Raw genomic sequence first — 27,677 nt, forward strand, 5'->3', positions numbered from 1 at the left:
ACTTCAAGGCATCCGAGGGTTGGCTCTTCGCGTTCAAGTTGCAACATGGCCTTACTAACCGTAAAGCACATGGCGAAGCATTGGACGCTAACGAGGATGGAGTGGACGAGTTTCGGCACAAGGTGAAAGGCTTGATCGACAGGGAGGGCCTCACTCTCGGTCAAGTCTATAACGCTGACGAAACTGGCCTATTCTATCGCTCGGGTGCCAACGAACACTCTCGCCGATGAGACGGAGAAGCGTGTACCTGGCCGCAAGCTTTCTAAGGAACGGATATCTGCTTTGTGTTGTGCCAATGCTAACGGCATGCACCGGCTTAAGCCCGTTATTGTTGGCCGTGCAAAGCAGCCTCGGTGCCTTCGTGGGGTGATGGATGTCCTTCCTGTCGTATGGTACCATTCTTTGAAAGCATGGTTCACAGCTGTGATTTTCAAAGACTGGTTTCACCATCACTTCGTCAAGGAGGTCATACATTACCAGACGAAGACACTGGGAATTCCTCGCGACCAGGTAAAGGCTCTCCTTCTCCTCGACAATGCACCTGCCCACCCGTGCGACAAGGACTTGGTTGCTGAGAATGGCCGTATTAGGTGCATGTTTCTGCCACCTAATACGACTGCTCTCATTCAACCAATGGACCAAGGAGTGATCGTGGCAACAAAGCGCCTGTACCGTCGGAAGTTCCTGGACGAGGTGATGGTGGTTCTCGAGGACGAGGACGAGCGCAGGGAAGGACGTGACACTCGAGGCAAGCGGACTTTGGAAAACCTTCGCCGCTACAACATCAAGTCTGCGCTGTACAACTGGGCTAGTGCATGGAAGGAAGTCCCTGTGAAAACTCTTGAAAATGGTTGGTCTCGTCTGCTTCTCGGAACAGATGTGGAGTACGATTTCCTAGGGTTTGACGTGGATGACTTCCATGCACGGCTGGCGTACGCACGGCGACGATGTTGATGTGGACGATGTTCGTGAGTGGTTGACCCACGACGAGGGCGATCCTGGGTATCAGACGTTGTCTGATATCGAGATCGCGTCTTCGGTTGCTGGTGTCAGTCCCGAACTTGAAGATTCCGACGACGAAGGCGATGATGATGCAGACTCCGCCCAGCAGGACACTACTCCAGCCATCCCCAAGCTGAGCGCACTCCGGGAACATCTAGAGTTCGTCCTAGACTACCTGGAACACCCGGACTGCGACAGGGAGATGGGGCCCTTGGGACTCGTGGAGGAAGTGCGTGCTTTCCAGCAGCGCATCATCAATCGCCAGAATCGTCGGTCCTTGCGTCAGTCAACGATTGACAGTTTTTTCAGGCCCGTGACCCCGCTGTGCCAAGCCCTGGTTCCACTCCCGTTGCCTCCCCAAGACAGGCCCTCATGCTCCGAGCCACAGCCCAGCACATCAGCTACAGTGGAGTCACCGCTCGACGTGAGTTTGCGGCTGTCTTCAGAGTCTTCTGTAGTCGGTACGCCATCACCACTACCCACCGATGCACCCCTTGGACGCCTGCCAGTGATACTCTCGGGCTCTGACAGTGAATAAACAGCAAGAACTTCTCCACCAGACCACACGGGAATTTTGAGTGTTGTGCAGTGAAAAAAACGGTGTGTTGTGTTAAGGTTTTCAAGTTGGGAGAAAAGACTAAGTAGAAAAGAAATTTAACGTAACTAACCTTCTTTGTTTTGGCTTTGGAAACTTTAAAAAAGCTTGGGAAAAGTTAATGTGCAACACTTAAATTTAATGGAACATTATTTGGACTAAAGTGAACACTGTGAAAAGAACGGACTTCTGTGTGTTAGTGACTAAGTTCAGTGCAAGACTTCAGGAAGAGTGTAGTGCAAGTGCTTCAGGAAATCGTTCTTACTGTCAGAGTCCGAGAGGAGGCGGTTATTCATCGAGGTGGCCAGGGACTTGCTGTAAGTAGCCAAAATGTTTCATGTTGTACTATTTTCCATACTATATTTACCAGAATGTTTCATATTGTATTTTTTCCCATACTATACTTACCAGAAAGTGTCATACTGTACTTCTTTCCATATTAAACTTACCTCATGCATGTGCAGTAGGAATGTGTTTTTCCGAGTTCGGTTAGGTTCGGTTAGGTTAGGTTCGGTTAGAGTCCATAAGTACCAGAATGTTTATTAATGTATGAACATACTTCTAAACCCACATTTTATGTGTCTATTGCATTTATTTCAGTCATTTATGTGCCTTATTGGTGTGATTTGGGTGTTAAATAGGTGCTATGCATGTCCGGAGGGAGTTGTATAGGTGTTTCTCTGTGTTAGGGTCCGTAAGTACAAGTCCATAAGCTGGGGCCCAATATCCGGACAAAACCAATATCCGAACCTACCGATGGCTCTATTGATCCGGATATTGGAGTGATTACTGTATATATATTTTTTACGTGTCCGACTCTGGGCAAAGGCTCAGGGCCTATTGCTTGGGGGGCAGTGACCTATCCCAAGGCCCAGTAGTCCTCCTACACCTCCACATGTCACCTTTCCACTCCATCCCTCCATTTCATCCTTGGCCCCCTCCACCTCACTCACATACATTCTCCACGTCAGTCTCTCACTCTCCATCCACTCCACATGGCCAAACCACCTCACTGTGTTTCTGCTAAAGCTTCCTATCACATCTACATCCACACCATAACACTCCTTCACATCCTCATTTGCCAGTCTCTCTCTCCATGTGACTCCACACGCTCCTCTCAAGTAACTCATTTCCACTGCTCTCACTCTTGACTTCTGTCCCTTCAACAAGGTCAGTAGAGTATACAATGAGAAAATCCATCCATCATCCAACCCTATGAAGAGTGTAGAAGCCCAGGGTTAGGCAAGTTGGTCCTGACAAAAGATGAGAGTGACTAGCCTCACTCATCCCTAAGTGGCATTACGTGATCAACAAACCCCAAGAACTCATTGGATATAAACCTTCACTGGGTCAATCTCATTCGTGTGCTGTAATTACCCACTAAACCAGCAGGCGCCAAAATTTGGTTATATGGTTAACACCCAGTGTAGTAAATGGTTTCCTGATGTACAGGAAACAATTTGGCTTGTCACTCAGTGTAGAGTCACCCACAGGCTGAAAGAAGAAAGAATGAAGGAAAGAACGACAGAAGTTGGAGTGTAAACTCACCCGTAGGCAGTAGGCTGAGGAAAGAATGAAGGAAAGACAGAAGAGGATGGAAGGAAAGATGAATGGAGAAGAGGAGAGGGCAGACACCCGAGAGCAGCACTACATCGAGTGAGTGGATGGCGAGCATCCATCCATCATCCAATCCTATGTTGCCCCATGAGGAGCATAGCAGTCTGGGGCTATGTAAGCGGGTCATGACATTTAAGATAAGAGTCACCAGTCTCACTCATCCATGGACTGGCATTATGTGAGCAATAAACCCCTACCATCCCTTGGATGTAAACCTGCACTGGTGTACAGGAAACCACTTGGCTTGTCACTCAGTGTAGAGTCACCCATAGGCAGAAGGAAGAGGAAAGAATGAAGGAAAGAAAGACAGAAGAGTGTAATGTCAGCCACAGGCAGAAGGAAGAAGAAAGAACGAGAAGGAAAGAAAGACGAAAGAGGAAAGAAGGAAGAAAGGAAAGGGAAGACACCCAATGCATCACATATAGTTTGTGATCATTGTGGGGAGTAATATGGCTGGGTAGTTCACCCAATGACTGTTGGAGACCCCCCTCAGTCGTTCTCATGTCCTGCGTGGTAAGAGTTGAGCAAACATCTTGCGGACAGTAGTTAGAGCGGCGCAGATTGTGGCTTTTGTGGTTGTTCCCTACCTGCTTCTGGCCTTGCTATTCCTTGCAAGCCTCTTCCTAGGGTGTGTGATGATTGCCCCATCACCAGGGAAAAGGAGGAGGGTAGTGATGACTCAGGAGATGCGGCAGATCCTGGGTAAGACTGATGCAGGATGGTTGAATTGTGAGTGTTGACTTTGATTTTACTCAAGCTTTCTGTGCTGAACCATAATTTTATTCTATTTCACTATGATTTTATTCCATTCTACCATTATGTTTTGTGTGGCCAATGAATTTTTCTTACGTAGCCATTTTTTTTTTTTTCATGTCACTGCAAGGTACGGCCCTGCAGTGGTGATTACTTGTCTGTGGTTGATGGGTCTGCTTGACCATGGTAATTGCTTAGTTGTGGCTTATAGGTCTGCTTGACTAGACAGAGAAGTGTTCAACACCAGGAACAAAAGTTGTACGATGTACTGTGGTGGCCTTTTACACTGGCTTTCAAGGTTAGGTTATGTACGAATGGGGGCCAGGGGAGAAGTCCATTATCAGGACGGAGCCATTAATTGGACATGCCTTTGGTTCTATTACGTCCGATAACCAAGGGATACTGTATAGGTTTTGGCAATTATTTTTGGTTAGTTGTCTTTCTTTCCTTCATTGTTTCCTCTTCCTTCTGCCTGTGGATGACGCTACACTGAGTGACAAGCCAAATAGTTTCCTGTACACCAGGAAACCATTTACTTCGCTGGGTGGTAACCATATAACCAAATTTTGGCTCCTGGTGGTTTAGTGGGTAATAAAGGTGCTCCAATCGGATTGAGCCTCCAATCGGATTGAGCCGGTGAAGGTTTATATCCAAGGGATGGTTGGAGTTTGTTGCTCACGTAATGCCACTAGGGATGAGTGAGGCTGGTCACTCTCATCTTAAATACTAGGACCAACTTTCCTAGCCTCGGGCTCCTAAGCTCCTCATGGGGCAACGTAGGATTGGATGATGGATGGATGGATGGATGGATGGATGGTAAATCTATTAAGGCGAACTACCCTAGAGCCCCATACAGTTTGACTTATGAAGGGTTTACTGTATCTGTAAGCCGTGCCCCCTTCCCTAAGCGCCTAACAGTTACTGTACGGCTGGCTCAGTAAGACAGTAAGTGATACAGCCATGCCAGCCGTATGATAACTTAGGCGCTGGGGGAAGGGGGCGTGGGTTACAGACATATTGAGATTGGATAGCCTGTAACAACAAATTGGGCACAAAATGTTTTATTTTTAATGCTTTCAGTAAAAACTATACACACAAGCAGCTGCCAGCCAAAACTTGTTGAGAATCATAACCATATCATCATCATCATCCAGACCTCCAATCCCACCCCAATGTGGGGTGTGGTAGAGGAAAAAAAGAAAGAAAGAAAAAAAGCAATAGTAATCCCTCTAATATCCGAATGTCCAATATCCGAACATCCTCACTAACCGGACATAATCGTCCCGGGATCCAATATTCCCAAAATGGTCCGGGTGAAAAAAAAAAAAAAAAAAAAAAAAAAAAAAAAAAAAAAATTCCCGCCCATAATTTGAACTTGCCGCGCGCGGCGCGGGACAGCTTCGTTGTGGCGTGTCATTCCTCCAACGTCCGATAGAGCGCCGCTGCATCCTCCCCATTTTCCGCCTGCCTCTCGCCGCGAGTGCATGATCGTCGTCAAGGCTGCCCACATGCTCGCTTTTGTGGTGGTTCCTTACCTGCTGCAGGCACTCCTGCTGCTCTCGGGCCTCTTATTAGTGTGTGTGATGATGGCCCCGCTGCCTGAGAAGAGGAAGAGAATGGTGTTGACTCTGGAGAAGAAACGGGAGATATTGGAGAAAGTAGATGCGGGGTGGTCTTCTTCCCGCATCCTCCGCGAGTTCAACCTGGCCCGATCTGCTTTGTTCGATATCAAGAGATCCCGAGACAAACTCATGCAGTACACGGCTGACTTCTTGTCGAGAAGCAAATGCAACGTGGAGAAGAAGGTGATGTTTACTCCCAAGTTTGCTGAAATCGACCGCTTCACGTTGATTTGGTATCGACAGCAACGTGCTTCTGGTGTGATGGTATGTGGTACGGAGCTGAAGGCTGCTGCTTAGAAGTTCGCCAGGCTTCACGATGCCCTAGACTTCAAGGCATCCGAGGGTTGGCTCTTCACGTTCAAGTTACGGCATGGCCTTACCAACTGTAAGGCTCATGGCGAAGCTTAGGACGCTAACGAGGATGGAGCTGATGAGTTTCGGCACAAGGTGAAGGGCTTGATCGACAGAGAGGGCCTCATTCTCGGTAAAGTCTACAATGCTAACGAAACTGGTTTATTCTATCGCTCTTTGCCAATGAACACTCTAGCCGAGGAGACGGAGAAGCGTGTACCTGGCCGCAAGCTCTCCATGCAACGGATATCTGCTTTGTGTTGTGCCAATGCTAACGGCATGCACCGGCTTAAGCCCGTTATTGTTGACCGTGCAAAGCAGCCTCGGTGTCTTCGTGGGGTGATGGATGTCCTTCCTGTCGTCTGGTACCATTCTTTGAAGGCATGGTTTACAGCCCAGATCTTCAAAGACTGGTTCCACCACCACTTTGTCAAGGAGGTCCTCAATTACCAGATGAAAGACACTGGGAATCCGGCGCGACCAGGTAAAGGCCCTCCTCCTCCTCGACAATGCACCTGCCCACCCGTGCGACAAGGACTTGGTGGCTGAGAATGGCCAGATTAGGTGCATGTTTCTGCCACCTAATACGACTGCTCTCATCCAACCAATGGACCAAGGAGTGATCGTGGCAACAAAGCACCTATACCGACGGAAGTTCCTCGAGGTGGTGATGGTTGTTCTTGAGGACAAGGACGAGCGCAAGGAGGGATGGGACACGCGAGGCCAGCGGACTTTGGAAAACCTTCGCCGCTACAACATCAAGTCTGCAATCTACAACTGGGCCAGTGCATGGAAGGAAGTCCCTGTCCAGACTCTAGAAAATGGTTGGTCTCGTCTGCTTCTCGGAACGGATGTGGAGTACGATTTTCTAGGGTTTGACGTGGATGACTTCCATGAATGGCTATGTACGCATGGCGATGATGTTGATGTGGACGATGTGCGTGAGTGGTTGGATGACGAAGAAGGCGATCCTAGGTATCAGACATTGTCTGATATTGAGATCGCGCCTTCAGTTGAAGGTGTCAGTACCCAGCTTGAAGATTCCAACGAGGACGGCGATGATGATGTGGACTCCTCTCAGCATGACACTACTCCAGCCATCCCCAAGCTGAGCGCACTACGGGAACACCAAGAGCTCGTTCTCGACTACCTGGAACACCCGGACTGCGACAGGGAGATGGGGCCCCTGGGACTTGTGGAGGAAGTGCATGCTTTCAGGCAGCGCATCATCAATCGTCAGAATTGTCGGTCCTTGTGTCAATCAACGATTGACAGCTTTTTCAGGCCCGTGATCCCCGCTGTGCCCAGCCCTGCTCCACTCTGTTGCCTCCCCAAGACAGGCCCTCAGGCTCCGAGCCACAGCCCAGAACATCAGCCACATTGGAGTCACCGCTCGACGTGAGTTTGCGTCTATCTTCAGAGTCGTCTGCAGTGGGTACGCCATCACCATGACCCAGCCACGCACCCCTAGGTCACCTGCCAGTGATACTCTCGGACTCTGACAGTGATTAAACAGCAAGAACTTCTCCACTAGACCACACGGGAATTTATAGTGTTGTGCAGTGAAAAAAACCCTGTGTTGTGTTAAGGATTTACAGTTGAGAGTGAAAAGACAAATTTGGAACAAAATTTAACGTAAATAGACTCGTTTGTTTTTGCTTTAGAAAATGGTTAGAAGAGTGGGAAAAGTTAAAGTACAGAGTGCAACACTTAGTAAGTTACAATGGAGCATAAGTTAGACAAGAGTGCGCACTGTGAAGAGAACGGACTTCTGAGTGCGACTGACTAAGTTCAGTGCAAGACTTCACGAGCAGTGTACTGGAAGTGCTTCAGGAAATCCTTCTTACTGTCAGAGTCCGAGAGGAGGCGGTTATTCATCGAGATGGCCATGGACTTGCTGTAAGTAGGCAGAATGTTTCATACTGTACTTTTTTCCATACTATACTTACCTCAAACACCTCATTTCACTCTTTAATGTCTTTTATTGGTGTGAATAGGGTGTTAGGAGCTATGCATGTGCAGTAGGAAGGTGTTTTTCTGAGTTAAGCTAGGTTTGGGTCCATAAGTACCAGTCCAGGAGCCAGTAACCCGAATGTTTAATATTGTATGAAAATACCTCTAAACCCTCATTTTATGGTTCTTCTGCATTTATTTCAGTCATTTATGTGCCTTATTGGTGTGATCTGGGTCTTAAATAAGTGCTATGCACGTCCAGAGGGAGCTGTATAGGTGTTTCTCTGAGTTAGGGTCCATAAGTACAAGTCCATTAGCTGGGGCCCAATATCCAGACAGGACCACTATCTGGACCTGCCTATGGCCCTATTATGTCGGATATTGGACAGATTACTGTATACAGTAACCTCTCAACTAACACGAGTTTAAAAAACGGGTTTCCGTTTTAACATGAGCAAATATTTAAGGGGATATGTTTAACTAAAGGTGAATGTAGGGAAGAGTAAAGTGATGGTCTTTGAGAGAGGTGAAGTCAGTGAATGTACAGCGAGGTTGGATGGTGAGGAAATGGAAAATGTGAGTACGTTTAAGTACTTGGGTAGTGTGATGAGTAAGGATGGAGGTTTGGAGGGTGAAGTGCTTGAAAGGGTACAGCAGCGAAGAAAGGTTGCTGGGTCTTCGAAAGCAGAGATAAGAAACAGGGTAGTAAGCATGGAAGTGAAAAAGTTACTACATGACTACAGTATTGTGATACCAACTCTTAACGTATGGAAGTGAAGCATGGACGTTGTTGGAAGGACACAAGTCAAGAGTGAGAGCAGTGGAAATGAGTTATTTAAGAAGAGCCTGTGGAGTCACATGGAGAGACAGGCTGACGAATGAGGATATAAAGGAGCGTTGTGGTGTGGATGTGAATGTGATAGGAAGCGTTATGAGGAACACACTGAGCTGGTTTGGCCATGTGGAGAGGATGGAGGGTGAGAGACTGATGAAGAGAGTGTATGTGAGTGAGGTGGAGGGGGAAAGAGGGAGGGGGAGACCGAGGATGAGATGGAGGGATGGGGTGGAGAGGTATATGAGAGAGGGGGGTGTGAGTTGGGAGCAGGGCAGTGAAATGGCAGGGGACAGGGCGACATGGAGGCGATTTGTTTGTGGTCACCCCAAACGGGATTGAGGCGCCTGGCAATAGATAGATAGACAGATGTTTAATTAACAAGGGTTTCTCGATTTAACACCACTTTACACGTACGTGATGGTTTCAAATTAGCCGCACGTGCCTTGGACAGTCCCGAGCTGATAGACCGTGTGTGGCAGTTTATACATAAATACAATTTTTTATTTGCCTGTTGCTTAAACTGGTTTTATTCGAACTATAATATTGGAAAATGAAGTTTGGCCCCATTCTGAGCAATTTGGCTCGCTTTTGGACAAAATTTGGCAAGGAAAGTGATGGTAGATCTAAATTGTTACAACTTGATGCTGCAGAACAGAAAGAAGAAAACCACTTAGACCAAGATAGAGCAGTTCTTTATGAAGAAGACAGAAAACTTAAGGGAGTTATCTTCATCACCAGTAGCATGGGAGTCAGAAGAAGAGGAAGAGGAAGGACAGCAGATTGAGGAGGGACAACAACTTTAGGGTGGCGAGTGGGGGGAGGTGGGGTAGCAGGGTAAGGAGGGACAGCAGCAGAGGACAAGTGATGCATAGATGAAGTGAGGCTGTGTGTTGTTATTGTTTGTGACCTACTTACTGTAATGAAAATGTTGCTTTTCCTGTAGTGTTTTTATAACCTACTAATGCATTAATAATGTTGAGGAACTTTCACAATGCCGTGAAAGCAGAATTGAAACAAAATCCATGTAAAAAAAGAAAACACTATGTATTTGGGGAGAAGTAAACAACACATCGGCCCAACTTTTTTTTTTTTTTTTTTTTTTTTTTTTTTTTTAAATGTGACCGACTCTGGGCATAGGCTTCACAGCCTGCTTTCAAGGCCCAGTAGTCCTCCTACGTACCGCACACCTCTACTAGGGCTCAAATGATGTTTATTTCTCCCCAGATATACTGTTTTTGTTTTTTACATGGACTTTCCTTCAAATTAAAATTGCTGCTTTTAAGTTTAGAGTAGCATAACTCCCCAAATGGGTAGACTTTCCCAGAGTCCAGGAATGTAACCCCCAATATTACCATTGTTTCTTATGGGAAAATTATGTTTAAAAAACGCGGTCTTAACTAACATGACCTCTCCAGGAACCTAACCCTCGCGTTATTTGAGAGGTTACTGTATACAAATTCACTCTCACCTTAAATGTCAGGAACAACATGCCTAGCCTCAGGCTCCTATGCTCCTCATGGGGCAAGGTAGGACTGGATGATGGATGGATGGAATATACATATATATATCTTAACAGAAAACTACTAACCAAAGTTTACCAAAATAAAAAGGGCCACACTCCCATTCACTCACCAGTGAAGCCGTGGTAAAGAACATGCCCTGCCTTGTTGAGTTGACCTCAGACCACATGTACCTGCAAGGAAGAGTGGCAACACTAGACAAGCTCCTGCGATAACACAAAGAAGATCCCATACTTAAAATGTCAGATGGAAAATACACAGCAGGTTATATATACATAACGGGTAAATTCTCAGAAGAGGGAGCTTTCCCGAAAGATCATCATTCACTTATAAATTATAGAGTTCACAACATGAAGGAGCCACTACAATTAGAGAATACTCGCATTAATAGTAACAACAAATTCATTACACCAGAGAATATACATCAACAGAGAGGCTAAACTTTTAAATTGTTAGGTGTTAAACTTACATGAAATGTTTTGGGAAAGATTAACACGGAAAGCAACAGATGCTGTCAAGACTACAACACAACATAACAAACCTTGGTTGGACAGAGGCACAGCACCTGCAGCAGATCAACTTGTTGCAACAACTTCAGGGAGTCCATAGGGACTCCTCCACACATCTCAACACCAGATGAATGGTTGACTCTGCAATCAGTTATGTTCTTTAGACTAAAACACAACAGCTGCCAAAAATGTTTTAGGTACCAAAATAACCATCAAAATACACATTTACCCAAGACATATATGCTGCAACAAGGAGTGACAGAATATACACTTCAGGTCTCTGAGGCTATATCTTGGTAATTTACTCTGGCTACACACCACTACCTGCTTGCCACATCACCCAGCCTGTCACCTCCACAGGTCCCTAACGAGCACAAAACACAACAACAATGGCAGACAGTAGCCAGGGAGGCACAAGCAGGTGCATTCAGGATCAGTGCAGCCATATTGTATGGGAAATACTTTAATTATATCCTTACTAGATACTGTATTTCAGAGCATATCAAGCATTTTTCCCCTTAAAAAAAAAAAAAAAAAATGCTGAAAAGTTCCCATGCACCATGGAAGATGAATGTCAGGTTTGATTGGAGTAAACTCTGTCTGTGCTTATAACAGCCATATACACAGGTAGGTATCTTATAAACTACCTTTCATCAGCAGAATATCTATCTATCTATCTGTGGCCGGACACTTTAATCCTGTAAGAGGTGGCCACAAACAAATCACCTCCATGTCACCCTGTCCCCTGCCATTTCTCTGCCCTGCTCCCAGCTCACACCCTCCTCTCTCATATACCTCTCCACTCCATCTCTCCACCTCATCCTTGGCTTCCCCCTCCCCCCAACCCCTGTCACTCACATACACTCTCCACAGCAGTCTCTCACTCTCCATCCTCTCCACATGGCCAAACCACCTCACTGTGTTTCTGCTAAAGCTTCCTATCACATCTACATCCACACCATAACACTCCTTCACATCCTCATTTGTCAGTCTGTCTTTCCATATGACTCTACATGCTCCTCTCAAGTAACTCATTTCCACTTTCACTCTTGACCTCTGTCCCTCCAACAAGGTCAGTAGGATATACAATGAGAAAATCCATCCATCATCCAACCCTATGTCACCCCATGAAGAGCGTAGAAGCCCGGGGTCAGGCAAGTTGGTCCTGACATTTAAGATGAGAGTGACCAGCCTCACTTATCCCTAAGTGGCATTACATGAGCAACAAACCCCAACCACCCCTTGGACATAAACCTTCACTGGCTCAATCTGATTGGAGTGCCGTAATTACCCACCAAACCAGCAGGCGCCAAAATTTGGTTATATGGTTACCACCAGTGGAGAAGGGAGAAAAAGTGAGCAGATGGAGAGAACACTTTAAGGAATTGTTGAACATGGAGGATGGAAGTAATGCGAGTATAAGTGGCTGGGAATGGCTGGGAGAAGGAGGGAGGTGAGAAGACAGAAAGAAATCAGTAGGATAGAAGTTGTGGAAGCAATGAAGAAAGTTAAATCAGGGAAAGCCCCAGGAATTGATGGAGTGTGTGATGAAATGCTGAAGCATGGGGGAGAGATAGTAGTAGAATGGATGTGGAAGATGTGCAGATTGGCCTGGGAGGAAGGTAGAGTCCCGGAGGATTGGAAGTCAGGTATAATTATTCCCTTGTACAAAGGAAAAGGGGAAAAAGAAGTGTGTGGTAATCATAGGGGCATTTGTCTTCTTAGTATAATAGGAAAAGTGTATGGTAGGATACTTATTGACAGAGTTAGAGAAAGAACAGAGGAATTAGTTGGAGAAGAACAGGGAGGCTTTAGGAAGGGAAGAGGTTGTGTAGATCAGATATTCATTCTCAGATCTTTAGTGGAAAAGTTTCTAGAGAAGGGAAAGAAGTTGTATGCGGCTTTCATGGATTTGGAGAAAGCATATGACAGGGTGGATAGACTAGGATTGTGGAAAGTGTTAAGAATATATGGAGTAGATGGGAAGTTGTTGAATGCTGTGAAGAGTATGTACGATGGTGCGAAGGCTGCAGTGCGTGTGGATGGTGAACTAAGTGAATTTTTCTCTTTGAAAGTTGGGTTGAAACAGGGATGTGTCATGTCTCCATGGTTGTTCAATCTGTACATGGATGAGGTAATAAAAGAGGTACAAGGTAGGGTAGTGGATGTTGGAGTGGCCCTGGTGAGAGAGGATAGTGTTTGGAAACTCCCTGTACTGTTGTTTGCAGATGATACTGTGTTGTTGAGTGAAGACGAAGGGGAGCTGCAAGGCTTGGTGGATGAGTTTGAGAGAGTGTGTAAGAAACGGAATCTAAAGGTGAATGTAGGGAAGAGTAAAGTGATGGTCTTTGAGAGAGGTGAAGTCAGTGAATGTACAGCGAGGTTGGATGGTGAGGAATTGGAAAATGTGAGTACGTTTAAGTACTTGGGTAGTGTGATGAGTAAGGATGGAGGTTTGGAGGGTGAAGTGCTTGAAAGGGTACAGCAGGGAAGAAAGGTTGCTGGTTCTTTGAATGCAGTGATAAGAAACAGGGAAGTGAGCATGGAAGTGAAAAAGTTACTACATGACAGTATTGTGATACCAACTCTAACGTACGGAAGTGAAGCTTGGACGTTGTTGGAAGGACACAAGTCAAGAGTGAGAGCAGTGGAAATTAGTTATTTAAGAGGAGCCTGTGGAGTCACATGGAGAGACAGGTTGACGAATGAGGATATAAAGGAGCGTTGTGGTGTTGATGTGGATGTGATAGGAAGCGTTATGAGGAACACACTGAGGTGGTTTGGCCATGTGGAGAGGATGGAGGGTGAAAGACTGATGAAGAGAGTGTATGTGAGTGAGGTGGAGGGGGAAAGAGGGAGGGGGAGGCTGAGGATGAGATGGAGGGATGGGGTGGAGAGGTATATGAGAGAGGGGGTGTGTGAGTTGGGAGCAGGGGAGTGAAATGGCGGGGGACAGGGCGACTTGGAGGCGATTTGTTTGTGGCCACCCCAAATGGGATTGAGGCGTCTGGCAATAGATAGATAGATAGATAGTTACCACCCAGCACTGGAAATGGTTTCCTGGCGTACAGGAACCTATTTGGCTTGTCGCTGAGTGTAGTGTCACCCACAGGCTGAAAGAAGAGGTAAGAATGAAGGAAAGAACAACAGAAGTCGGAAAGTAAAGTCACCCGTAGGCAGAAGGTCGAGGAAAGAAAGACAGATGAGGATGGAAGGAAAGAAGAATGGAGGAGAGGAAATGGGAGACACCAGAGAATAGCACTACATCAAGTGAGTGGATGGTGAGCATCCATCCATCATCCAATCTTATCAGAGAAATTACCAATATGCTGGGAATCAAACCCGAGACTCTGGTCGTGGTGTAGTGGTATGCTGCCTGGCTCTCACCTGAGAGTCTCGGGTTCGATTCCCGGCATATTGGTAATTTCTCTGATGATTTTACCTGTGTAAAAATACAGGTTCTCTCTTCATCCAATCTTATGTTGCCCCATGAGGAGCAAAGCAGCCCGGGGCTAGCTAAGTTGGTCATGACATTTAAGATGAGAGTCACAAGTCTCATTCATCCCTGGAGTGGCATAAGTGAGCAATAAACCCCAACCATCCCTTGGATGTAAACCTATCTATCTATCTATAGCCCGACGCCCTAATCCCGCAAAGGGTGGCCGCAGACAAAACGCCTCCAAGTCGCTCTGTCGCCCACCATTTGACTACCCTCCCCCCAACTCACCCCCCCTCCCTCATATACCTCTCAACTCTATCCCTCCACCTCATCCTCGGTCTACCTCTCCCTCTCCCTCCCTCCACCTCACCTACATACACCCTCTTAGTCAGTCTTTCATTCTCCATTCTCTTCACATGTCTAAACCACCTCAGTATATTTCTCCTAATCTTCTCAACCACATCCACATCCACCCCACAGCGTTCCTTCACTTCTTCATTCGTCAACCTGTCCCTCCATGTCACTCCACATGCTCCTCTGACTAAATCCGATTGGAGCACATTAATTACCCATTAAATCACCAGGAGCCATAATTTGGTTATATGGTTACCACCCTGTGTAGTAAATGATTTCCAGGGCCGGTATTAATAAAAACTTCTAGGAGTACTCCTAATATTACTAATAAAAGTGGTTGTAGATGAGAGTTGCTTCTAAAAGTTCCTCCTAGGAGGACTCGTAGTAGTAATTTCGCTCCTACCATGAAGTGTTACCAACACAAAGAATCTCTGTTAGTAGTTTAAAAATGAAAAACTAGTTTCTATATATAGAAACAGCATCTATTTGATCATACATTATGATTCTTTACAAATGTTGATAAAATGGATAACATGTAAACACATCGTGTCATTTGTGTGGTCAGCTAATCGTGCCTGCTACCATCGAGGCATTGTGTGTACACGTGGTACAGTGACCATCAACAATGGCACAATTTCAACATACCACGGCTGCAAATAAATTCCAAAGAAAGAGAAACTGGACGGAGGAAGAGTATCTCATGCTGGCAGAAGGCATTGGAGAAAGAAAAAGAATTATAAGAGGGAAATTCGGCCCGGGGAACACCTCGGACATGAAAAAGCATGCATGGGCCGAGATTGCAAATGCCGTGAATGCTGCTTTCTCTCATCCACTTTCTCGCCAAATTCGGGCATCATGTGTTAATCCAGGCCAACTTGCAACCACATCCAGTATTTTATATTCACTATCAAATGCCAACTGAATGTTCATGCTGTGGTAATTTCTCCTATTCACATACATTTCTTCATACTAGTTTGGTGCCACAATTCGTATGTGAGTCCCATCAATCACACCAGCTACCTCAGGAAAGCCAGCAATTCGCCTGAATTTTCCTTCAGTTCTTTGTAGTTCAGGGAGTGTACGAGGGAACTTCATAAACCTCTTAACAATGTGTGGAGCAGTTAGAGCAGAGAGTGTTTCTGTTATCACATTGCTCACTGATGGCTGCGATGGTCCAAAGTCATCACAATTACACTGCTGCATTTTTCCTGTTGCAAGGTATCCTAATAGTATCAACACTTTCATCTCGGGTGTGAGAGGACGGTTTAGATGTGTGGGCCTTTCCAGTACATCTCTTACTAAATCAGCAATAAACACAATGCCCTCACGATCGAAAAGGTACCTTCTTACAAGTTCTTGATCATCATATTCCATGAGTGCATCCTTCCGAGCTCGAAAATTTCTACATGGTGGATGGTGTCGGTCAGCCATGGTCTTGTCTTGTCTCTTGGTGTTTGAGGGATGCAGCTACTGTGTTTACTGTCACTAAAAGCCCAACTAACTCCTTAAAAGTCCCTGTGGAGGACTTTTACTTTATAGCGATTTTATGAGTAAACTCAGGAGTTCAGAGTAGCTTTTAGGAGTACTGCTAGAAGTTAGGAGCAAAATTTCACTTTGAGAGGAACTTTTTACTCATAGGAGTTTTGATTAATACAGGCACTGGTGTACAGAAAACCAATTGGCTTGTCACTCAGTGTAGAGTCACCCATGGGCAGAAGGAAGAGGAAAGAATGAAGGAAAGAAGTACAGAAGAGTGTAAAGTCACCCATAGGCAGAAGGAACAGGAAAGAACGAGATGGAAAAAAGACAAAAGAGGAAGGAAGGAAGAGAGGAAAGGGAAGACACCCAATGCATCACATATAGTTTGTGATCATTGTGGGAGGTAACAAGGCTGAATAGTTCACCCAATGACTGTTGGAGACTCCCTCAGTCATTCTCATTTCCCGCGTGGTAACAGTCGAGCAAACATCGTGTGGACAGTAGTTATGGTGGCACATGTTGTGGCTTTTGTGCTTGTTCCTTACCTGCTTCTGGCCTTACTATTTCTTGCAAGCCTCTTCCTAGGGTGTGTGATGATTGCCCCATCACCAGGGAAAAGGAGGAGGGTAGTGATGACGCAGGAGATGCAGCAGATCCTGGGTAAGACTGATGCAGGATGGTTGAATTGTGAGTGTTGACTTTGATTTTACTCAAGCTTTCTGTGCTGCACCATAATTTTATTCTATTTCACTAGGATTTTATTCCATTCTACCATTATGTTTTGTGTGGCCAATGAATTATTCTTACGAAGCCCCCCCCCCCCCCCGTGTCACTGCAAGGTATGGCCCTGCAGTGGTGATTACTTGTCTGTGGTTGATGGGTCTGCTTGACCATGGTAATTGCTTAGCCGTGGTTTATAGGTCTGCTTGACTAGACAGAGAAGTGTTAAACACCAGGAACAAAAGTTGTACAATGTACTGTGGTGGCCTTTTACACTGGCTTTCAAGATTAGGTTATGTACGAATGGGGGCCAGGGTAGAAGTCCATTATCAGGATGGAGCCATTAATCGGACATGCCTTTGGTTCTATTACGTCTGATAACCGAGGGATTACTGTATAGGTCTTTTTGCAATTATATTTGGTTAGATGGAAAATCTATTAAGGCGAACTAACTAGAGCCCCATACAATTTGACTTATGAAGAGTTTACTGTATCTATAAGCCATGTCCCCTTCCCTCAGCGCCTAACAGTTCCTGTACGGCTGGCTCAGTAAGACAGTATACAGCCATGCCAGCCATACGATAACGTAGGCGCTGGGGCAAGGGGGAGTGGCATACAGACATATCGAGATTGGATAGCCTGTACCAACTAGTGGGAGGCACAATATGTTTTATATTTAACGCATTCAGTAAAAACTATACACACAAGCAGCTGCCAGCCAAAACTTGTTGAGAATCATAACCATATCATCATCATCATCATCCAGACCTCCAATCCCACCCCAATGTGGGGTGGGTTAGAGTTATAAAAACATATATATATATATATATATATATATATATAAATTCGCTCTCATTTTAAAAGTCAGGACCAACATGCCTAGCCCCAGGCTCCTACGCTCCTCATGGGGCAAGGTAGGACTGGATGATGGATGGATGGAATATACATATATATCTTAACAGAAAACTACTAACCAAAGTTTGCCAAAATAAAAAGGGTCACACTCTCATTCACTAACCAGTGAAGCTGTGGTAAAGAAGATGACCTGCCTTGTTGAGTTGACCTCAGACCACATGTACCTGTAAGGAAGAGTGGCAACACTAGACAAGCTCCTGTCATACCACAAAGGAAATCCCAAACTTAAAATGTCAGATGGAAAATACACAGCAGCTTATATAAACATAACGGGTAAATTCTCAGAAGAGGGAGCTTTCCCGAAAGATCATCATTCACTTATAAATTATAGAGTTCACAACATGAAGGAGCCACTACAATTAGAGAATACTCGCATTAATAGTAACAACAAATTCATTACACCAGAGAATATACATCAACAGAGAGGCTAAACTTTTAAACTGTTAGGTGTTAAACTTACATGAAATGTTTTGGGAAAGATTAACACAGAAAGCAACAGATGCTGTCAAGACTACAACACAACATAACAAACCTTGGTTGGACAGAGGCACAGCACTTGCAGCAGATCAACTTGTTGCAACAACTTCAGGGAGTCCATAAGGACGCCTCCACACATCTCAACACCAGATGATGGTTAACTCTGCAATCAGTATGTTCTTTAAAATAAAACACAACAGCTGCCAAAAATGTTTTAGGTACCAAAATAACCATCAAAATACACATTTACCCAAGACATATATGCTGCAACAAGGAGTGACAGAATATACACTTCAGGTCTCTGAGGCTATATCTTGGTAATTTACTCTGGCTACACACCACTACCTGCTTGCCACATCACCCAGCCTGTCACCTCCATAGGTTCCTAACGAGCACAAAACACAACAACAATGGCAGACAGTAGCCAGGGAGGCACAAGCAGGTGCATTCAGGACCAGTGCACAAAACACAACAACAATGGCAGACAGTAGCCAGGGAGGCACGAGCAGGTGCATTCAGGACCAGTGCAGCCATATTGTATGGGAAATACTTGAATTATATCCTTACTAGATACTGTATTTCAGAGCATATCAAGCATTTTTCCCCTTAAAAAAAAAAAAAAAAAAAACACTGAAAAGTTCCCATGCACCATGGAAGATGAATGTCAGGTTTGATTGGAGTAAACTCTGTCTGTGCTTATAACAGCCATATACACAGGTAGGTATCTTATAAACTACCTTTCATCAGCAGAATATCTATCTATCTATCTATGGCCGGACACTTTAATCCTGTAAGGGGTGGACACAAACAAATCGCCTCCATGTCGGCCTGTCTCCTGCCATTTCACTGCCCTGCTCCCAGCTCACACCCTCCTCTCTCATATACCTCTCCATTCCATCCCTCCACCTCATCCATGGCTTCATCCTACCCCCCCCTCCATCTCACTCACATACACTCTCCATATCAGTCTCTCACTCTCCATCCACTCCACTTGGCCAAACCACCTCATTGTGTTTCTGATAAAGCTTCCTATCACATCTACATCCACACCATAACACTCCTCCATATCCTCATTTGTCAGTCTATCTTTCTAAGTGACTCCACATGCCTCTCAAGTAACTCACTTCCACTTTCACTCTTGACTTCCGTCCCTCCAACAAGGTCAGTAGGATATACAATGAGAAAATCCATCCATCATCCAACCCTATGTCGCCCCATGAAGAGCGTAGAAGCCCGGGGCTAGGCAAGTTGGTCCTGACATTTAAGATGAGAGTGACCAGCCTCACTCATCCCTACGTGGCATTACGTGAGCAACAAACCCCAACCACACCTTGGATATAAACCTTCACTGGCTCAATCTGATTGGAGTGCCGTAATTACCCACTAAACCAGCAGGCGCCAAAATTTGGTTATATGGTTACCACCCAGCATAGTAAATGGTCTCCTGATGTACAGGAACCCATCTGGCTTGTCACTGAGTGTAGTGTCACCGACAGGCTGAAAGAAGGGGAGAGAATGAAGGAAAGAACAACAGAAGTTGGAGTGTAAAGTCACATGTACGCAGAAGGCCAAGAAAGAATGAAGTAAAGAAAGACAGAAGAGGATGGAAGGAAAGATGAATGGAGGGGAGAAAAGGGCAGACACCAGAGAGCAGCACTACACTGAGTGAGTGGATGGTGAGTATCCATCCGTCCTCCAATCCTATGTTGCCCCTTGAGGAGCATAGCAGCCCGGGGCTAGCTAAGTTGGTCGTGACATTTAAGATGAGAGTCACAAGTCTCACTCATCCCTGGAATGGCATTAACCCCTTAACTGCAGGGCGTCACTTTCGTGACGCTTGGGAGCAAGGGATCATACCGTGGGGTGACACTTTTGTGATTCTGTGTTATTTTGAATTCACCTGGGCTTTGAAGTGGTGGCTTGTATCATCTATCAGTACTGCCAATGTCCAACACTAGTCAGCACTCCTAATCTCATCTGTACACCCATCCATTGTTGACAATTTAGCCATTTCTCACCGTTCTTGACTCCCCTCCCTACCTCCCTTCCATTACCCTATCCTCTCGCCTGCCCGGCCGTGCTACGCTAAGTAAATCTTCCCTGGAATTTTTCATTGATTTCATCCATTGAAATAAGCCCTATGCCCTCTTCTTATACCAAATAATATACACAAGAAAGAAATAAGGTAAGTGAGAGTGCCATACACCTAGAATTGGTTAATTATCACCTGACAACACCTCACGTGCACTCGTTTGCTAATTTTTGCTGTTTATTTCCCCTTGAAATATGCCGTATAATCTAATTTCGTAATAAAAATATATATCAGAAAGGAAGGGAGAAGCCAAAGTGATATTTACATTCACCTGGAACTACCTAATTATTGCAGGCCACCACACTGTATTCTACGCTAAGTAAATCTTTCCTGGAATTTTCCACTGATTTCATCCATTGAAATAAGCCCTATGCCCTATTCTTATACTAAATAATATATCTCTATCTAGCTATCTATTGCCAGACGCCTCAATCCCGTTTGGGGTGGCCACAAACAAATCGCCTCCAAGTCGCCCTGTCCCCCGCCATTTCACTGCCCTGCTCCCAACTCACACCCCCCTCTCTCATATACCTCTCCACCCCATCCCTCCATCTCATCCCCGGCCTCCCCCTCCCTCTTTCCCCCTCCACCTCACTCATATACACTCTCTTCGTCAGTCTTTCACCCTCCATCCTCTCCACATGGCCAAACCACCTCAGTGTATTCCTCATAACGCTTCCTATCACATCCACATCCACACCACAACGTTCCTTTATATCCTCATTCGTCAGCCTGTCTCTCCACGTGACTCCACAGGCTCCTCTTAAATAACTCATATTCACTGCTCTCACTCTTGACTTGTGTCCTTCCAACAATGTCCAAGCTTCACTTCTGTACGTTAGAGTTGGTATCACAATACTGTCATGTAGTAACTTTTTCACTTCCATGCTCACTTCCCTGTTTCTTATCACTGCTTTCAAGGAACCAGCAACCTTTCTTCCCTGCTGTACCCTTTCAAGCACTTCACCCTCCAAACCTCCATCCTTACTCATCACACTACCCAAATACTTAAACGTACTCACATTTTCCAATTCCTCACCATCTAACCTCGCTGTACATTCACTAACTTCACCTCTCTCAAAGATCATCACTTTACTCTTCCCTACATTCACCTTTAGGTTCCGTTTCTTACACACTCTCTCAAACTCATCCACCAAGCCTTGCAGCTCCCCTTCGTCTTCACTCAACAACACAGTATCATCTGCAAACAACAAAAGAGAAATAAGGTAAGTGAGGTTTTTCAAGAATACTCCCCCAGTATCCCCGCTTGTCGTAAAAGGCGACTAAAAGGGTTGGCAGAGGGTTAGTGCCCCTCCCCGGAAAACAACTAACTATAAAAACAAACAATAAGCCTCGGACAAGGGCTGACCAAACGATGACGACCAAGGACCGGACAAAGGACATGGTTATAGGAACGTGGAATGTAAGGGGAGCGAATGATGAGGTGAGAGAGAGAGATTGTCCAGGTGCTTGAGGGTGCGAAAGTGGATGTATGTGGAATAATTGAAACAAAATGGAAAGGAGAAAGTGTGAGAGAATGGGAGTATGGATGGGGTATATGTGCAGGAGTAGGTGAGAATGAGAGGGCAAAGGAAGGAGTATGTATAGTTGTAAGTAAAAGATGGAAGAAGAGCATAAGACAGTATGGATCAGTTGGGTCAAGGATTGTGTGGAAGTTGAAAGTTGGAATACAAATGTGGGTGATTGTGTGTGTGTATGCGCCAACGCAAGATTGTGCTAGAAGAGTGAGAGAAGAGTTCTGGACAAATGTAGAAGTGTGCATGGAAAAGTTTGGAAGGAATGAGAGAGTGTTTTTGATTGGTGATATGAATGGTAAAGTTGGGAATGTGAAGGTGGATGGAATACTTGGTGAGTGGGGTGTGCCTGCTGAGATAAATGAGAATGAGAGTGTGTTAGTGGACATTTGTGCTGGGAGCGGGTTGGTGATAGCCAATACCCTCTTCAGGCATAAAATGATCCACAGGTATACATGGCAAGTGATGAGAAGGGTGGGTGGTGAACTGAATGAAAGGAAGGCAATGATTGATTATGTGTGTGTGGATGAAAGGTTGCGAAGATGTGTAATGGATGCAAGAACTCATAGAGGTTGGGGGAGTGGACTTTCTGACCACTACTTGGTGGTGGCCAGAATTAGAATTCAAGTAAGATGGAGGAACAGAAGAAGGGAAAGATGAGAGGAAGGAGTAGTTGCAAGGAGAGTGGAAAGGTTACAAGAGGATGAGAAAAAGGCAGAGTATAAGAGAGAAGTGGAGGAACGATTGGGCAAATATGAATTGGAGCTGATGGGAGACGTGGAAGGTATGTGTAGGATATTTACAGAAGAAATATGTGCAGCATGCGATGTGGTGTGTGGAAGGAAGAGAAGACGGAGGGGGGTGCAAGGAACAGCGTGGTGGACTGAAGAGGTGAGACAGGCTGTGGCACAAAAGAAGAAAGCATACAATGAATGGATGAGAAATAGGGGCGTGGAAGAAGTTGAGAGGCGGAAGAGAGTTATATGTAGAAAGAATGAGAGAGGTGAAAAGATTAGTAAGAGAGAGGAAGAAGAGAGTGGATGAGGAATTTGGAAGGAATTTGAGTGTAAAGTGGAGGGACTGTAAGAAAATGTTCTGGAAAGAGGTGAAAAGAGTAAGACAGGGTGGAAGTGAAGTTAGCAGGGGAGTGAAGGATAAAAATGGTAGATTACTAGTGGAGAAGGGAGAAAAAGTGAGCAGATGGAGAGAACACTTTAAGGAATTGCTGAACATAGAGGATGGAAGTAATGCGAGTATAAGTGGCAGGGGAATGGCTGGGAGAAGGAGGGAGGTGAGAAGACAGGAAAAAATCAGTAGGACAGAAGTTGTGGAAGCAATGAAGAAAGTTAAATCGGGGAAAGCCCCAGGAATTGATGGAGTGTGTGGTGAAATGCTGAAGCATGGGGGAGCGATAGTAGTAGAATGGATGTGGAAGATGTGCAGATTGGCCTGGGAGGAAGGTAGAGTCCCGGAGGATTGGAAGTCAGGTATAATTATTCCCTTGTACAAAGAAAAAGGGGAAAAAGAAGTGTGTGGTAATCATAGGGGCATTTGTTTTCTTAGTATAATAGGAAGAGTGTATGGTAGGATACTTATTGACAGAGTTAGAGAAAGAACAGAGAAATTAGTTGGAGAAGAACAGGGAGGCTTTAGGAAGGGAAGAGGTTGTGTAGATCAGATATTCATTCTTAGATCTTTAGTGGAAAAGTTTCTAGAGAAGGGAAAGAAGTTGTATGCGGCTTTCATAGATTTGGAGAAAGCATATGACAGGGTGGAGAGACAAGGATTGTGGAAAGTGTTAAGAATATATGGAGTAGATGGGAAGTTGTTGAATGCTGTGAAGAGTATGTACTATGGTGCGAAGGCTGCAGTGTGTGTGGATGGTGTACTACGTGAATTTTTCTCTTTGAAAGTTGGGTTGAAACAGGGATGTGTCATGTCTCCATGGTTTTTCAATCTTTACATGGATGGGGTAATAAAAGAGGTACAAGGCAGGGTAGTGGATGCTGGAGTGGCCCTGGTGAGAGAGGATAGTGTTTGGAAACTCCCTGTACTGTTGTTTGCAGATGATACTGTGTTGTTGAGTGAAGACGAAGGGGAGCTGGAAGGCTTGGTGGATGAGTTTGGGAGAGTGTGTAAGAAACGGAATCTAAAGGCGAATGTAAGGAAGAGTAAAGTGATGGTTTTTGAGAGAGGTGAAGTCAGTGAATGGACAGCGAGGTTGGATGGTGAGGAATTGGAAAATGTGAGTACGTTTAAGTACTTGGGTAGTGTGACGAGTAAGGATGGAAGTTTGGAGGGTGAAGTGCGTGAAAGGGTACAGCAGGGAAGAAAGGTTGCTGGTTCTTTGAAAGCAGTGATAAGAAACAGGGAAGTGAGAATGGAAGTGAAAAAGTTACTACATGACAGTATTGTGATACCAACTCTAACATACGGAAGTGAAGCTTGGACGTTGTTGGAAGGACACAAGTGAGAGCAGTGGAAATGAGTTATTTAAGAGGAGCCTGTGGAGTCACATGGAGAGACAGGCTGACGAATGAGGATATAAAGGAGCGTTGTGGTGTGGATGTGGATGTGATAGGAAGCATTATGAGGAACACACTGAGGTGGTTTGGCCATGTGGAGAGGATGGAGAGTGAAAGACTGACGAAGAGAGTGTGAGTGAGGTGCAGGGGGGAAGAGGGAGGGGGAGGATGAGATGGATGGATGGGGTGGAGAGGTATATGAAAGAGGGGGGTGTGAGTTGGGAGCAGGGCAGTGAGATGGCGGGGGACAGGGTGACTTGGAGGCGATTTGTTTGTGGCCACCCCAAACGGGATTGAGGCGTCTGGCAATAGATAGATAGATAGATAGTGCCATACACCTGGAATTGGCTAATTATCACTTGACAACACCTCACGTGCACTCGTTCGCTAATTTTCACTGTTTATTTCCCCTTGAAATATGCCGTATAATCTATTTTCGTAACAAATATACATATGAGGAGGGAAGGGAGAAGCTTAAGTGATATTTACATTCACCTGGAACTACCTAATTTATTATGTATTGTTGGTTTCCTGCCAATCATTTCATTGCTATATATTAGCAGGTCTCATAGGGCTGAAGTTGGTAGTATTGCACCTACCCTAGCCAAGCGGCAGGAGGCCACCACTATCAGTTCACTGTCATCTTTGAAAGTGGGAGTATGTATGATTTGCTCGTGCTAACTTCCGCCGTTTTATAGCCCCATGCAAAGGGCCCTGCGACCTTTACCCCCTACTAAACCTCGTGTGGAAAGAGGTAAAGGGCTGACAATTGATAGAGAGTGAGTATGATCTTTTTACTGAGTAAAACAGTGCAAGTGGAATTGTAAATAAAGTGTAAATAATGTGTCAATAGCAAGAAAGCAATGAATGTAAATATAAGTGAACAGTGGAAAATAGTTTTATAAGTTACTTCAAGTGAAAGTGCATAACACACTGTAAATAAAACAGAAATGTAAATAAAGTAGAGAACGTAAATAGAAATGTAAATGAGTGATATTATAAGAATACGAGTATAAATACTAGGAGTAATGAAAGTGAAAGTTTCATTCTAGCATGTATGAATACTATGAGTTATGAGAGTGAAGGTGAAAGTGACATTCACTCTCAATGCTAGTATACAGGACGAGAAAGTGAATGCTACGTATTTTACTGAAAGAAATTGAATCCCTACAGTGACAATAAACTACTATTACTGAAGGAAACTTATGGATAAAGACTGTAGATATATATAAGTGTTATACAGTAACAGAAATATAAACTGTGAGTGTTTTTATGAATAATAGACAACACTAGCGGCGAACGATCGGAAGTGAGATGGTCATACGCACTCGTAATTTTCACCGCTTTCACAGTGTTTTTTTGGGGAGTATGGATTTCAAACTATTTGAGAATCACAGATTAGTGTTTCTAGTGATAATATCAGGCTGTGGTAATCATATTACGAGATGTCGGGAAGTGTAAAGTGGAGACTTCATTACCCAAATTCAGAGGTCTCCACAAGTCCTACGGTACTCGACGAAGGCTCAACAAACACCCAAGGAGAAAGTTGAAGGTATGTGCCATAAGTATATGTGATTTTAATAATCTAGGACTAATAACTGATTTTTGGCAAATATTTTTAGAAAGTCTGTCGGAGCGCGAATATGCCCGCTGGAGCCGCAAGTCAAAGCAAAACAAGCCCACGGTGTAAGGGTTAAGTAAGCAATAAACCCCAATCATCCCATGGATGTAAACCTGCACTGACTAAATCCAATTAGAGCACTGTAAGTACCCATTAAATCACCAGGAGCCATAATTTGGTTATATAGTTACCACCCAGAATAGTAAATGGTTTCCTGGTGTACAGGAAACCACTTGGCTTGCCACTCAGTGTAATCACCCATGGGCAGAAGGAAGAGGAAAGAATGAAGGAAAGAAGTAAAGAAGAGTGTAAAGTCACCCACAGGCAGAAGGAAGAGGAAAGAACAAGAAGGAAAGAAAGACAAAAGAGGAAGGAAGGAAGAGAGGAAAGGGAAGACACCCAATGCATCACATATAGTTTGTGATCATTGTGGGGGGTAATATGGCTGGGTAGTTCACCCAATGACTGTTGGAGACCCCCTCAGTCATTCTCATTTCCCGCGTGGTAACAGTCGAGCAAACGTCTTGTGGATAGTAGTTATGGCGGCGCATGTTGTGGCTTTTGTGGTGGTTCCCTACCTGCTTCTGGCCTTGCTATTCCTTGCAAGCCTCTTCCTAGGGAGTATGATGATTGCCCCATCACCAGGGAAAAGGAGGAGGGTAGTGATGACTCAGGAGATGCAGCAGATCCTGGGTAAGACTGATGCAGGATGGATGAATCGTGAGTGTTGACTTTGATTTTACTCAAGCTTCCTATGCTGAACCATAATTTTATTCTACTTCACTATGATTTTATTCCATTCTACCATTATTTTTTGTGCCCAATGCACTTTTCTATTGCCATTTTTTTTTTTCTTGTTTCCATGTTACTGCAAGGTATGGCCCTGCAGTGGTGACCGCTTGTCTGTGGTTGATGGGTCTGCTTGACCATGGTAATTGCTTAGTTGTGGTTTATAGGTCTGCTTAACTAGACAGAGTAGTGTTAAACACCAGAAACATAATTTGTACGACGTTCAGTGGTGGCCTTTTACACTGGCTCTCAAAGTTAGATCATGTACAAAAGGGGGCCAGGGGTGAAGTCCATTATCAGGATGGAGCTTTAACTGGACATGCCTTTGGTTATATTACGTCTGATAACCGAGGGATTACTGTATAGGTCTTTTTGCAATTATTATTGGTTAGTTGGAAAATCTATTAAGGCAAACTACTCTTGGGCCCCATACAGTTTGACTTATGAAGGATTTACTGTATCTGTAAGCCATGCCCCCTTCCCTCAGCGCCTACCAGTTAATGTATGGCTGGCTCAGAAAGACAGTAAGTGATACAGCCATGCCAGCCATACGATAACTTAGGTGCTGGGGGAAGAAGGTGTGGCTTACAGATAAATCGAGATTGGAGAGCCTGTAACAACTAGTGGGGGCACAATATGTTTTATATTTAACGCATTCAGTAAAAACTATACACACAAGCAGCTGCCAGCCAAAACTTGTCAAGAATCATAACCATATCATCATCATCCAGACCTCCAATCCCACCCCAATGTGGGGTGTGGAAAAAAAAAAAAAAAATAAAAATAAAAATAATAAATATATATAATAATAATAATAATAATAATAATCTGGCCTTTTGTTTCTCAAAAGCGCCAGTTCTTCCTTTTGGGAATTCACTAGCGCTCGACACACATACATTATTTTTACAATTACAAGAATTGTGACATTTCTTGTATATCATACAAGCTACATCATATATACATGAAAGTGGCAA

General features: G+C 44.7%; 1 protein-coding gene across 7 annotated transcripts in view; it reads right to left on the reverse strand.

Annotated features, from left to right (window-relative positions):
* The window catches only part of LOC145413148 (uncharacterized), a 111,726-nt gene that overhangs the window by 27,719 nt on the left and 56,330 nt on the right, over nt 1-27,677 (reverse strand). For 5 of the 7 annotated variants that reach the window (XR_013899693.1, XM_080282874.1, XM_080282870.1 and 2 more), the window contains 2 exons: nt 10,790-10,898; nt 10,361-10,421 (listed from right to left, as the gene is read on the reverse strand). The gene's annotated coding sequence lies outside the window, so the exon portion shown is untranslated. Of the gene's footprint in view, nt 1-10,360; nt 10,422-10,789; nt 10,899-17,767; nt 17,890-27,677 lie in introns of those variants that run through there. The other 2 variants (XR_013899694.1, XM_080282872.1) reach the window with 2 other exon arrangements.

Source organism: Coenobita brevimanus, chromosome 95 (genome assembly GCF_032717465.1).
Source record: "Coenobita brevimanus isolate Jiangsu-jjx chromosome 95, ASM3271746v2, whole genome shotgun sequence".
In the NCBI taxonomy this organism is placed as follows: domain Eukaryota; kingdom Metazoa; phylum Arthropoda; class Malacostraca; order Decapoda; family Coenobitidae; genus Coenobita; species Coenobita brevimanus.